At 38.9% G+C, this 10,749-nt stretch overlaps 1 non-coding gene across 1 annotated transcript; it reads right to left on the bottom strand.

Moving 5' to 3' along the window:
- Positions 1-8,960: 8,960 nt before the first annotated feature.
- On the bottom strand, positions 8,961-9,065 carry LOC124246213 (U6 spliceosomal RNA). The gene has a single exon (XR_006890422.1). It is a non-coding gene; the product is annotated as a U6 spliceosomal RNA (small nuclear RNA).
- Between the last annotated feature and the right edge of the window lie 1,684 nt (positions 9,066-10,749).

The raw sequence follows: 10,749 nt of genomic DNA, 5'->3' as shown, positions 1-10,749 counted from the left end.
GTTAAGTTGCAGCATCAGGATTCAAAGCCAGGCAGTCTGATTGCAAAGTGTGTGTTCTTAACTGCTGCTCTCCGTGGCTGCTTTGTGAAAATTGAGATCTTGTGTTGTTCACATCTTGCATTCTCAATGCCTAGTACAATGCCTGACATAAATACTAAAAGCTCAATAAACATGTCTTAAATGAAGGAAGGGAAGAATGACCGAGAGAAAAGAATAAAGAGGAAAATTAGAGGACACTGAATTTCATTTCATGTACTTCACAAGCTGGGCTCCAAGCTGCATTCTTCCAGAGGCAAAGAAGGAAACAGACCTACAATACTGTGCGCCTAGATCCTACAGGCAAGGCTCTGAGACCTGGTATTGGCTTTAGATAAGAACAGTGGTTGGCATCAAGAGGAAGTTTCCCTGATCAAAACGCCGTGTACGCGTAGCTCGCTACGTCACAAACTGGAGAGTGCTCAGAGCTGCTACAGGATTTGTGAGTAGAATCACCTCCATTTCTTTTGAGACCATAGAAGACCCTTCTTGGTCCCAAGGGACTCACTTTAAGAGTTCAAGTTAGAGTTTACAAGAGCCATTTTTATCTAGACCTCAGCAATGAAAGTTACCCTCCCAAGCTGGTTTCTGAGGCAGCTTTTAAGAGGGGAGCGTAGACAGGTTGCTCAAGATCACCAGTTAAATCAGAACGTAAAGACACTTCCACTCCCTTCCATCTTTCTTGCTTTGTGTGAAAAAGCAAATTATTTTAACCTAGAGTCAGCACACTGACAGCTACAAACTTAGGGGCGTGGTAGTAACTTCAGATCCCCAGAGCTGGGAAAGGGGAGCAAGTGGCGGCCCGCTGTCGTCGCAGCTGCCTCCCTGAGCTTCAAGAAGCCAGAGACCTTCAATTGCTGGTTTTAAAAGAAATACTCTTAGGAGGGAGAAGTGAGAGAGTTTACTTTGTCGAAAAGGAAAAAGAAACTCTATTTTGCACTCAGGGTTCAGACTATATTAAAATTTTCAAATACTCATGCTGGTTCCCAAGAACACAGTCACAACATTTATATAAGGTCCAACTGTGCGTTTAAACCTCATATGTTCTTCTAATGGTCTGGGTGACCTCAGCTCTGAGGCGGAAAGAGTCCTTTCCATAATATTAACGGTTTCTCTCTAATGAAGCATTTTCCCTGGATTTGCAGATAAGAAAGCTCCTTCTTCCACAGCCCCTGTGAGTTTCAGCCACTTTGTTCCCCCTCAGTCTAGGAGGAGTTTGCTAGACTCTTAAAAGTTACATGCCTCCCCAAATTTCATGAACGAAGTGTGAGCATTAAGTAAAGATACTGATTACACAAGCCGTATATCAGGACCTTTATTGTTATATGAATAGTAATTCAATAGAGCACCTTACTTGCATTATCTTCACACAAACACATTACTCTCACAATGTACGGTTTCTATAGCAAGGTGGCTACGGTACCGGAAACAATGAACAAGCAGAACTCAGCACGACTTCCCTGGAGTGAAAATGGTTCCCAGCACACCTGAAATCTCAGCAACAGAGAACAGCATCTCAAAAGGAGCAAAAAAGCTCAATAGGTGAAACACAGCATTCTCCGTCACGAAGAGGAGCTTTAACAAATGTTCCCTGTTGACAAAATTTGAACGTGCTCGTTCTTCTGAGAATGCTGTCTACACATTCTGCAACAGTTTGGACTTCAAATATTCCATTCCATTGTCTCCTTCAGTACGCTGGAATTTGTCAGACCCTGTGTCCTGGCTTGCAATTGGAAAATATGGTCACCACATTGATAGAGAGTTTGAACTTTGCTAGGCAGCTGTTACACAAGCTCTAAAGAAAGATGAGAGCGGAATAAAAACATACCACAAATTTGCCACTGAGGAGCTGATAAAATGCAGCAGGGACTAGGGTATTTCCCATGGCTGCAAATATGCAAACCATGCTCAGCTCAGCGAAGACTTGAGATACGGCGTCTGTGGGTGAACCAACCCTCCACAAAAGAGGAAATTTACCTCACTCAGAGGGAAGGGCAGTTTGCGAGTTGGTCTTCTTCAGGCTCTATGACCATAGGTCTTTTTTTCTCCCTCGTCAAGCCCCTAATTCTGCTTCAGCATCACTCTGGCACAAGGTTCATCAAGAAGGGGATAAATACCTCAGTATTGAAAGGGAGAGGCAAATTGTTTGGAAATGCACAATTTTGATACAAAGCAGAGCTTAGCCATTTTTTCATATAAAACATCTGTACTACAAAAAAAACCCTGCTTTTTCATCAAAAGATATAATACTATCTCAGGTCTGTGAAAATTCACAGACCTAAAACAACTGGCAAAATGTAAGATATGTAGCAGAGTGGCTGTATGCTAAAAGCCAAACCAAACAAGCTTCATCAATAATACAAGAGGGTAAGACGGAAAAGAGGGGAAAAATACAATAGAAACAAGAAAAGTCGAGGGAAAAAAGTAAGAGTCATAGGCAAAAAGGAAATTCTGTAAGCTTAAATAATAAATGGAAATTAAAATTTCAGAGATTGCTGATCTTATACTCAAAAACCCTATTCTACTTAGAAATCTAAGTGATCAACTAGAGATAAAAAGAAACAACCCTGAATGGAGCTTTTAATAAAAGAAAGTAAACCATAAGACAATGGCTTTCATGACCATCTGTATATCTTCCTACAGTTCTTATTCCATTTCCTTTTTTGGTTCACCAAGGAAAATAACTCCAACCCACCCATGGGACCTAGCCCAGATTCCTGTTCCTGGCACTGTGCCCCATAAATGTGGCAACGCTGTGTTCTCAAACATGTGAGATTCAAGACATACCTTAGGAAGGATCTATGAGACAGCGTAAAGAGGTGGCATTACCAACTTCTGCTATGCTTTGAAACACCTCTCTCTTTCCAGTTGAACTTGTTGAAGTGTCCACACCTGTCTCTGGATTCTGTAGGACTAATGAAGTTACTCCCAGTGGGGACCACTTTGAACAAGTTACTCAAGTCCAAAACAACCACAATATCTTATATACACATCTTATACTTCAATTAAATGTTCCATCTTGGTGATAGAAGGTTCAGCTCACTGGGACCTGAGGTTCTCCAAGGACTTTGATTCCTGAGTTAGGAAGGACACTCCATCTCACAGACCAAACAGTTGCCATGGCGATCTTAAAGTTCTGGAGCTCTCCATCTGTGAAAACATTAGAGCTATTTTGTTTGTTAATGATCACCTACAGGTTAAATATACACTCAAGAGAGTTTGAACACCCATAACCCTTTGTGGTCCAGGATACTAGGATGGGCCCATCACACGAACTCTTTTATTTTTCAGAGATACATAAATCAGTTAACAATGATCAGGTGTGGTATGAATTCTAAATAGTGTGTGCTCCGTAATCCATAATGGCCATTTCAAGGACACAACAGAGTGAGTGATCATTCTCAAGCCTTCTAAGTAGCTCTGTGAACCCCAGCATCTCAGACAGCCTTCACCAGCATGGCGCAGTGGGATAAGCATGTACTTGAAAGTCAGATGGGTCCAAGTTCAAATCCCAGTTCTGTTATTTCTTATCCATGTGATCCGGTCAAGTCACTCAACCTCTCTGAGACTCGATTTTTCTCATCTATAAAATGAAAATAGCCATATTATAGGGTTTTATGAGCAACAAATGGATATAACGTATGTAAAGCACATGGCACCATCTCTGGCACATAGTTGGAACCAGTGGCCACTCCAGAAACTCTACAAAGGAGATGCTCAGGGGTAACATTCTGGTTAGAAAGGGCGGATGAAGGATATTGATTTGAAGCTGAGATTACATGCATTTTTGCATTGGTTAGATTTGTATTTAGCATAGCTTGTGGTACTATGGAAATTAAAGCCCCCCAATAACCCAGACAACTCCTTGACACTGCCACCCGTAGAGACTCATAAATGTAGTTCTTTTCAACGCCCATACCTTTGTAAAAGTCAGAGATGCAACATCTTCCAAGGCCAGGGTGCCTTCAGGAACTAATGCCAGCACAATCTCCTTTAATCCTGGCAATTCCACCCTCTTTGCAAACAAAATCCAGAATTTTCTTACTTGGTTTTATCTAGCTGGGACCAACCCATTGAGGCACATTCAGGAATAAACCAGTCTCATTACAGTAAAGTAACCAGGTGGAGGTTACACGATCCCATGTGCAACATCCATGTTCAGTCCCATAAATTCAAGCTATTTTTCTCTTGTAAATGAGAAACAGAATTAGTAGCTCTCTTCCGTCCTCTGCATAAAACATAGAGGAGCTAAACTGATCCAAAGCCAGAATGCTTCAGAACAAGTAACAAGAATTGCAAAAGCCTTCTAAGCCTACTGTTTACCTAGGCCTGTATCTAGGAACCTTGATAAGAAGGATTGTGCCACCATACCAAAGACTCGATCCCAAGGGTCCACAACGATTTTCCCTCCTTGGCTATCACCAACCGGCAGAACATGGAAGGCAATCCTCGGCATCAGAGAATAATTCCATTTCACTTCAAACTTTAGTCCAAGTTTTGCTAATCCTATATATTGCCCCCATTCAACGAACACTTACTAAGTAGTGTAGTAGAATGAACACGGGGTTTGGAGTCCACCAACCAGGAGAGAAAGGACAAGCCATAGTATTGAAACCAAAGGCAGACCATGGGCACACACGTGCTTGATATCTTCATCTAAAATGAGAATAATAATAACTGCTTCTAAGAGTTGTTTCTTTTGGCACAGTGCCAGATGTAGAATAAGCTCTTAATAAATAAAAAGAGGTACCATTTCAATTAAAAAAAGATAAAAGTAGAACTTAAATTTTTTCACCAAAAAAAAGAGAGAAATACGTGAGAGGGAAAAAAAAGAGCAGGTAACATTTACCAAGTGCCCACTATGTGCTGGGCACTATTTTAACTGTTTTATATGTAAAAGTGGTATTTGATATACAAATGAGTGATGATAATTTAGACTCTATAATAATAAAATAAGAGCTAATACTTATTGAAAGCTTAGCGCCCTGCACTGTTCTAAGAACACATATTGACTTTTTTTCAATTATTTTATTGAGACCATAATGGTTTATAACTGTGTAATTTCGGATGTACATTATTATTTATCAATTTCTGTATGGATTGCATTGTGCTCACCATCAATAGTCTAATTTTTATCTGTCACCATACATATGTGCCCCTTTACCACTTTCACCCACCCCTAGCCCCCTTCCCCTATGGTAACCACTAATATGTTCTCTTTGTCCATATGTTTATCTTCCACATATGAGTAAAATTATGCAGTATTTGTCTTTCTCTGTCTGGCTTATTTCGCTTAACATCATACCCTCAAGGTCCATCCATGTTGTTGCAAATGGGACGATTCTGTCTTTCTTTATGGCTGAGTAGTATTCCATTGTGTATATATACCACATCTTCTTTATCCATTCATCAGTTGATGGGCACTTGGGTTGCTTCCACATCCTGGCTATTGTGAATAATGCTGCAATGAACATAGGGGTGCATAAATCTCTTTATATTTATAAATCTCTTTGATACCAAGTTCTTTGGATAAATACCCAGTAGTGAGTTAGCTAGGTCATATAGTATTTCTACTTTTAATTTTTTGAGAAATCTCCATACTGTTTTCCAAGTGACTGTACCAGTTTGCATTCCCACCAGCAGTGTATGAGTGTTCCCTTTTTTCCACATCCTCTCCAACATTTGTTATTTCTTGTCTTGGTGATTATGACCATTCTGATAGGTGTAAGGTGATATCTCTAGTGATGTTGAACATCTTTTCATGTGCCTATTGGCCATCTGTATACCTTCTTTGGAAAAATGTCTGTTCATATCCCCTGCTCATTTTTTGATCAGATTGTTTGTTTTTGTTTTTGGTTGTTACGTTTAGGTGTTCTTTATATATTTTGGAAATTAACCCCTTGTCAGAGATATGATTTGCAAATATTTTCTCCCAGTTGGTGGGTTTTTTTTGTTTTGCTCCTTGTTTCCTTTTCCTGGCAGAAGCTTTTTAGTCTGATGGAGTCCCATTTGTTTATTTTTTCTTTTGTTTCACTTTCCTGAGTAGACATGGTATTCGAAAAGATGCTGCTAAGACCAATGTCAAAGAGTGTACTGCCTATATTTTCTTCTAGGAGTTTTACGGTTTCAGATCTTACGTTCAAGTCTTTAATCCATTTTGAGTTACTCTATGCATATGGTGTAAGATAATGGTCTACCTTCATGCTTTTGCATGTGTCTGTCCAGTTTTCCCAACACTATTTATTGAAGAGACTCTCCTTTCTCCATGGTATGTTCTTGGCTCCTTTGTTGAAGATTAACTGTCCATAGATGTGTGGGTTTATTTCCAGGCTCTCAATTCTGGTCCACTGATCTGTGTGTCTGTTTTTGTGCCAGTCCCATGCTGTTTTGATTACTATAGCTTTGTAGTATATTTTGAAGTCAGGGATTGTGATGCCTCCAGCTTTGTTCATTTTTCTCAGGATTGCTTTGGCTATTTGAGGTCTTTTGTTGTTCCTTATAAATTTTAAGATTCTTTGTTCTATTTCCGTGATGAATGTCATTGGGATTGCATTGAATCTGTAGATTGCTTTAGGTAATATGGACATTTTAACTATGTTTATTCTTCCAATCTATGAGCATAGAATATCTTTCCATTTCTTTATATCTTCTTCGATTTCTTTCAATAATGTCTTATAGATTTTAGTGTATAGGTCTTTCACCTCTTTGGTTAAATTTATTCCTAGATATTTTATTCTTTCTGTTGAAATTGTAAATGGGATTGTATTCTTGACTTCTCTTTCAACTAGTTCTTTTTTTTTTTTTTTGAGGAAGATTATCTCTGAGCTAACATCTGCTGCCAATCCTCCTCTTTTTGCTGTGGAAGACTGGCCCTGAGCTAATATCTGTGCCCATCTTCCTCCACTTTATATGTGGGATGCCTGCCACAGCATGGCTTGACAAGTAGTGCATAGGTCTGCACCTGGGATCTGAACCAGCAAACCCCAGGCCACTGAAGAGGAACGTGCGCACTTAACCACTGCACCACCAGGCTGGCCCCTAGTTTATTATTTTGGGGGAGGTTTTTGATTACTGTTTCAATCTCTTTACTTGTGATTGGTCTATTCAGATTCTCTATTTCTTCTTGATTCAGTTTTGGGAGGTTGTAGGAGTCTAAGAATTTATCCATTTCTTCTAGATTGTCCAATTTGTTGGCATATAGTTTTTCATAGTATTCTCTTAGAATCCTTTGTATTTCTGGGGTATCCATTGTAATTTCTCCTCCTTCACTTCGAATTTTATTTATTTGATCCTTCTCTCTTTTTTTCTTAGTGAGTCTGGCTAAGGGTTTATCAATTTTGTTTATTATCTCAAAGAAACAGCTCTTAGTTTCATTGATCCTTTCTACTGTTTTTGCAGTTTCCATTTCATTTATTTCTGCTCTAATTTTTATTATTTCCCTCCTTTTGCTGACTTTGGGCTTTGTTTGTTCTTCTTTTTCTAGTTCTGTTAAGTGTAGTTTAAGATTACTTATTTGAGATTTTTCTTCTTTATTGAAGTGTACCTGTATTGCTTTGAATTTCTCTTATGACGTCTTTTGCTGCATCCCATAAGAATTCGTATATTGTATTTTCATTTTCATTTGTCTCCAGGTATTTCTTGATTTCTCCTTTGATTTTTTCATTGACCCAATGGTTTTTCAGTAGTATTTTGTTTAGTCTCCACATATTTGTCACTTTCCTAGGTTATTTCTTGTAGTTGATTTCTGGTTTCATAGCATTATGGTTGGAAGAGATGCTTGACATGATTTCAATCTTCTTAGATTTACTGAGTCTTTCCTCATTTCCCAACATATGGTCTATCTTTGAGAATGTTCCATGTGCACTTGAGAGAATGTGTATCCTGCTGTTTTTGGATGGATCCCTCTATACATATTAATTCCATCTGATCAAGTGTTCCATTTAAATCCACTATTTCCTTGTTGACTTTCTGTCTGGATGATCTATCCATTGATGTAAGTGAGATATTGGGGTCCCCTACACTTATTGTGTTGCTATTAATTTCTCCCTTTAGGTCTGCTAATAGTTGCATCATATACTTTGGTGCTCCTGTGTTAGTTGCATATATATCCATAAGTGTTATGTCCTCTTGGTGGAAAGTCCCTTTTATCATTATATACTGCCCCTCTTTGTCTCTCATTGTCTTACTTTGTCTGATATAAGTATGGCAACAGCTGCTTTCTTTTGTTTGCCCCTTGCTTGGAGTATGGTCTTCCATCCCTTCACTCTGAGCCTATGTTTGTCTTTAGAGCTGAGATGTGTTTCCTGGAGGCAGCATATTGTTGGGTCTTGTTTTTAAATCCATCCAGCCACTCTGTGTCTTTTGACTGGAGAATTCAATCCATTTACCTTTAGAGTGATTATTGATATATGAGGGCTTAATAGTGCCCTTTTGTCTCTTATTTTTCTGGTTGTTCTATATTTTCATTGTTTCTCTTCTCTTATATTACTGACTGCCATTTCGTTTTGGTAGTTTTCTGTGGAGGTAGTCTCAGTTTTCTCCTTTTTTATGAATTTTGGCTCTGCTCTGATTTTTTGTTTAGTGGTTACCATGAGGTTTGTATAAAAGATCTCGTAGATGATATAGTCCATTTTCTGATAGCTCCTCATCTCCATTAGCCTAAGCACGTTCCATCCCTATCCGATTTCCCTTCTGAGTTATTGTTGTGACTAATTATTCTATTTTGTGTTGTGAGTTTGTTACTAAGTGGAAGTGTTTATCGTTATTTTTAATGCTTTCCTTCCCTTTATCTTTTAAGTTATAATTAAGTATTTGCTACCCTATTCTGAAAGAAAGCTGCAATCTTCTGGTTTTGTCTATCTATTTATCTTCTTGCCCAAAGCTTTGTAGACCTTTGCCTTTTGGTTTCAGGTATGAGGGCATCCAAAAATACAGAGCACTTCACTAATTTGAATGTCATCCTTGCACAGGGGCCATGCTAATCTTCTCTGTATCATTCTAATTTTAGTATACGTGTTGCTGAAGCAAGCAGTATATTGATTTTTCAAATCCTCAAACAACCCTATGAGATAGATATTGGTATCTCCATTTTACAGATCAGTAAGTTGAGGCTCATAAATTTACGTAAAGTGGCCCAAGATCATGCAGCTGAAAAGTGGCATAGCTTCAACACAAAACCAAGTAGTCTGACTTCAGAACCTATGAGACTTCTGAGCATGGGCTCTCTGCCAGATTCCTTTCCATCCACTTTGCCATTCATTCAAAAAGCCTCCATTGTAATGTGGGAACGCTAGAGCAGGAATACTGTAATCACAGATACCATTTATTGAGCTCCTATTGTATGGTAGGTACTGTGCTGGGTGTTTTACATATCTTATATCAAATTCTCACATCAAAAATGTGAAGTGATTACTATTACTATTAAGATTGCTTACAGATTATAATAATGGTGCTGCCCCAAATCACACAGCTATGTTTCTTGCTCTCTGCAAACCCAAATTTCTCTGATGCCACGCTACACATTCTTTGGAACTCTCATTCTGATCCCTCACTGCTCATCCTCGCCCTTCACCCGCAAAGTGAATGATCATTAACTAGAAGAGTTAGGATGACATTTTTTTTATTCCTGTCTTAATATATTTTCTGCATAAGAAATTTCTAACCACTGCACACAAAAATATGGTGATATCTTGTCTTCATCTGAAAAGCACTTTTTTCATTCCTTTGTTTTAATGAGGAGCGGCACTCAGCCATCAGGACACATTGAATTCTACCCCCAAGAAATTTTGAAAGTTTCTTTACAGACCTGGGAATCAAATTCCCTTCTTAGTCTCCAATCAAGAAGTATCATTTGTCCTTTTATAGCCTTGTAAATTCTGATCTAATAAACCTGCCCCACGCTTCTACAGACAAAATTCACTCTCTTCCCAGGACAGACAAAGCAGAGGCTTCAAAATATAAGAGAGGTGTGTATGGTATGTGTGTGTGGTAGGGGTGGGGGAGTCTTTATATTTCTAAGGACTACAAGTACTTGAAATATGGAAAGAAACTGGACAAAATATCTATTTGGACAGTAATCCACCCAAGTGGCTAAAAATGGTTCACAGTGGCTGGATAGCCTAGAAGTCAAGCCTTAAAAACATTGGCTATTAGGAAGTATTGTAACCAAATGAAGTACTTCTAAATTCAACAGAGAAAGTGATTATAACTTTGTATCTTAATAAATCTAGTTCACCTAATAGATTTTGTTTATCTCCAGGGTCTGGAAGCCCAATGCCAAAAGTCTTCAAATGAATCTTGAGTTATTCCCAGCTGTCATCACTCATAGTACTGAAGCAAGTACAAGATCAGACCTTAGGATTCTGAGTTCTAATCTAGGCCTTGTTGCTGACTCACCAAATGGCCATGGGAAGTGGCATAATATCCTCGCTCCATAGTATGTCAGTGTTAGCAATGGTCAGAACACAGGTGGGATCAGTAGGTGAAACCTGCCTGTTTTCACGTTAAGATGGAACAGACAGAGAATAACTAGTAGAAATGAGCCACTGTGAAGTCTAAAGTGGGGCCCCTCCCCATGTACTCCAAAAGAACCCCTTTTCCTTATTCCACCAGCAGGAAAAGTGGGCTTGGTTAATCAAGAACATGGATCTTGGCACAGAGGTTGGAGAGAGAGAATGTATGATATTTTTCTTCTTTGGTGAGAGTGAGCTTACC

Source organism: Equus quagga, chromosome 10, assembly GCF_021613505.1.
Source record: "Equus quagga isolate Etosha38 chromosome 10, UCLA_HA_Equagga_1.0, whole genome shotgun sequence".
NCBI lineage: Eukaryota > Metazoa > Chordata > Mammalia > Perissodactyla > Equidae > Equus > Equus quagga.
The sequence above is the reverse complement of the archived record's forward strand: the minus strand, read 5'-3'. Positions and strand labels throughout refer to the sequence as shown.